Source organism: Gossypium hirsutum, chromosome A11 (assembly GCF_007990345.1).
Source record: "Gossypium hirsutum isolate 1008001.06 chromosome A11, Gossypium_hirsutum_v2.1, whole genome shotgun sequence".
Taxonomy (NCBI): domain Eukaryota; kingdom Viridiplantae; phylum Streptophyta; class Magnoliopsida; order Malvales; family Malvaceae; genus Gossypium; species Gossypium hirsutum.
Genome location: NC_053434.1, coordinates 9,798,268 through 9,802,419, shown reverse-complemented (window position 1 = coordinate 9,802,419; position 4,152 = coordinate 9,798,268).

Below are 4,152 nucleotides of genomic sequence, written 5' to 3'. Positions count from 1 at the left end.
GGCTTGGGCCCGGCCGAAAAATGGGATTAAAATTTTGTTCAAGCTCAACCCATATAAAAAATGCTAAACCCGAGCCCAACCTGCCCGTATTAATTTTTTTATAGAAAAACAAATTTAAAAAATATAATATATCAAGTACACTAAAAATATTAAAATAAATGTTTCCCAACAAATTGAAAGTACATAAAAAAAATTATTCTTAAATAATACTACAATAATTATAACTTAACAAGCAAATCCTTCTAAAATAGTAACAAAATTAATAATAAAACTAAAGTTATACAATATCAAAACAATAACAACAAAATAGTAGCAATATAATAATAAAATGATAGCAAATAACAACAAAACCAACCGTAAATAGCAGTGAAAATTTTAGACAAATTCAAACCAGGCTTGAATAAAAAAATCTTACCAAAATTCATTTTTCAAACCTATATTTTAGGTATACCTTTCTACTCAAGTTTAGTTACAAGCAATCCTCGTCCTTAGCCTGCATTGCATAGTAAATTTGTTGAGCACCAGTGTAGCCAATCTCATTGTTATCTCAAATTATTAACATCCCACATCAAGCCTTACTTGGATTTTGATAAAAAAAATTAATCAAATTAGGATTTTTGGTCAATTTTTAGGATATTTTTTTTAAAAAAAAGTTAATTTTGGAGAAAGAAGTGAAAACACATCTTATATGGCTTGTTTTCACTAACATGCAGTAAAAACGTATCGTACAGGGCGCATTTTCTAACTTTTTGACACATTAATCTCTTTTGGTTAGATGATTAAATGTTATTGGTTTTGTCTTTGGGTCTTAAATTTGATTCCTCTCCTACTCACATTTGTATTTTTATTTTATTTGTTTGAAGCTTTACTTTTATTTATAATTACTATTTTTAAAAAGTTTGATTCCTGTTTTAAGTGCATTTGTATTTTTTATTTCATTAAATGTTATTTCAAACTTTTATTATTTTTAATTAATAAATATATTGTTTTCAAGTTATTTTATTTTTAATTAATATTTTTACTTAATAACTCTTTTATTTATAAACTCAAATAATTATTGCCAATTATATAATAAAAATATATATTTTTGATAAAACTGATATTGATCATTATGTTAAATATATTTTTATTTATATATAATATTTATATGTCAAATATTTATTTTCTCCACTTATATTGTGGGTATGGTGATTTCTAATATTGTAAAATCAAATAATTATTTCAAATATCATTGTTATTTTTATGTGTAAAATATTTCAAATATCATTGTTTTTTCATCAACATTGTGGATATGATATTTCAAATATCATTATGTTTATATATGAAATATTTTAAATACACATACAAAAATATATAATACTAAAATTTACTACACTCATGATATGGATTAAAAAATAAATATTACACATATAAAAATTATATTTACTAAAAATAATGATATTTGGCAATAATTATTTAATTTTATAAGTAAAAGATTTATTAATTAAAAAGATGAATTAAAAATAAAAAAAATTAAAACAATATATTTATTAATTAAAAAAAGCTTGATAAAAGAATTGAACCTATGACTCAAGGATAAAATCACGGTTAATTAATTCATTTAACCAAATAAGTTAATATATTAAAAACAATAATTTAAAATAAAAGTAAAACTTGAAACACCATGAAATAAAGATACAAATGTGAGTAAGAGATGAATTGAACATGAGATTCAAAAATAAAACTACAACATTTGACAATTTGACCAAATGAGCTAATGTGATTGTCAGAAAGCATGCCTTACAAGGCGCGTTTTCTACTCTAAAATCGATTTATTCCCCTAAATATCCTGAAAATCAACCCAAAACCCTAAATGTTTTTTTAAAATCAACAATTCTTTCAAATTCTTCGAAAGATATATAGCATGCACAAACTCCCCATCCAGCTTCTGAACCACAATGCCTACAATCCAATCAGGGGTAAAGCTAAAACAATTTTTTAGGAGATGAAATTTTAATTTTTTATAGTCTATATTTTTATAATTTTTAAAGAATTAAATTAAAATTTTATAATTTTAAAAGAGCTAAAGAGTAATTTTACTATTGTTAATTTTAAAATTTTAAAAATTTTAAAAAGCCTAAATAATAATTTTTTATTTTAGGAGTGGCGGTAAACTGATAACCCCACCCTAACTTAGCCTCGGACTCCAATAGCCCTCTCTTTCGAATATTGATGCATCATAACCTGCACCAAATCATGCAGATGTAAAAAGGAAAATAAAGATTACTAAAAATAAATATTATAGTAATAGCTTTTATTTTAAAGCAAAAAAAAAATTATAGTAATAGCTTTGAATTTAAAATAGTGGGGAAATTTATATTTAATATAATGAAATTTTAAACTCATTTTTTAAATATACAATAATTAATATAAATATTAATAATTATATTATAAAGAAAAACTCATAAACAAATAATAATATTATTATATGATAGTTAAATAATAGATGAGTTTTAAATAAATTTTAAACGATTTATCAAATGAACTTATTCACCTATATAAATGAAAGCAAACAAAATTTGTTCATGTTTAATTTTTTTTTTTTGATAAACGAATCTCATATTCATCTATTTATTTTAATAACATAAATAGAAATTAAATTATTCAATAATTTCATATTTAGATGAATTTCATGACCTTTCTCTTTCTATAATAAGAATGAAATGATTATAAGATTGAGACGAGAGCAGAGAATATGAAAAAGGAAAAAGAAATTCCATTGAGAACAACCTTGGCTAATCATATTCTCATCATTCAACCTTTCATTTGGTGAAATATTTGCTATGTTATCTTTTTGCTGGAAAATAATACGAGTTAAACTTGTAATTATTTAAAATATATACCATATCTTTTATTCCATTCTAAATCAACATTTCATAGAAATTTTTATTTTTTATTCATAATTAAATATTTTATAAATAAAGTATTTTTATTTTTCTTTCACGAAAAATCAAAATCGTCTTAATTATGGGTAAATCTTCAAATTCAATATTTTGGATGAAATTAATAAGATGAGGAAAATTTCACTTAATTCAACTTCAAATTTAATTAAAATTTAATGTGAGAATCAAATATTAAATCTTTTTTTTTTTGAAATATACAACCTTTGGATGAGCATCATATATTCTACAAAAAAATACTTTGTAATGTTAAGAAAAAAAAATAAAAAATTTATTCTTAATTAAGATTGACAAAAAAGAAAAAGAAATGAAGAATGATTTATTAGTCTCTAAAGTTAGACCATTCATTTAAAGCAAACATAAAATAATGGTTATTTTTATTATAAGTGGATGTACGGAATGAGAATCAGAAAAAGATTAGCGATGGAGGTGGAATCCAATTCATATACTCAACCTTAATTATGGTTATAATTAAACAACCAAACCACTATTCTGTTAAGCCAATCTCCTTCACCAATCACAGGCAAAAAGGTAAACAACTTGGTTAAACATTTTTTTTCGCTTCACCTCAATTTTCCATGTATACCCACTATTTCCATACATGACCAAATATTGATTAATTAGGCATAAAAACGTTTAAATTTAAATTATGATTTTTTTTTATAAGCGGTAAGGAATAAGGAATATTGTTTAGGGTTAGAATACGAGACTGGTGAATTACAATTTTTTTAATCAAAAGCAAAGGAGGGCATGTTTGGATCATAAGATAACAAAAGTTTAAATGAGGGTAAGGGTGAAGATTTTGTTCCGACTTAGGCATATTTTCAGTATCAGAAGAAACTCTTTTGACTTAATTAATTAAGGGGAAAAAAATTCCCCATAGGAGGAATTAAAGAAAATCTTATTCCAATCTAGAATAGGAAAATATATTATATAAAAAGGAAGTGGTCAAAAATTTCAAGCTGCCTCCTTAAAAAGAACAGTGACAAGTACAGAAATTAGAAGAAAGATTTGAGGTCTTGTATGGAGTCTGAAATACTGAAGCTATATTAACCACACAATTTTGTTAAGCAAAAGCTTTAATAATTACATCAAAATTATTGCTAAGTTGAGTGGATTAATTAATTATTACATAAAAAAAACTTTAATGTAGCAATGAGATTGGTTTTTTTGGTATAGATTAATACCTCTAAAGGGTAAGATGTATAATTAA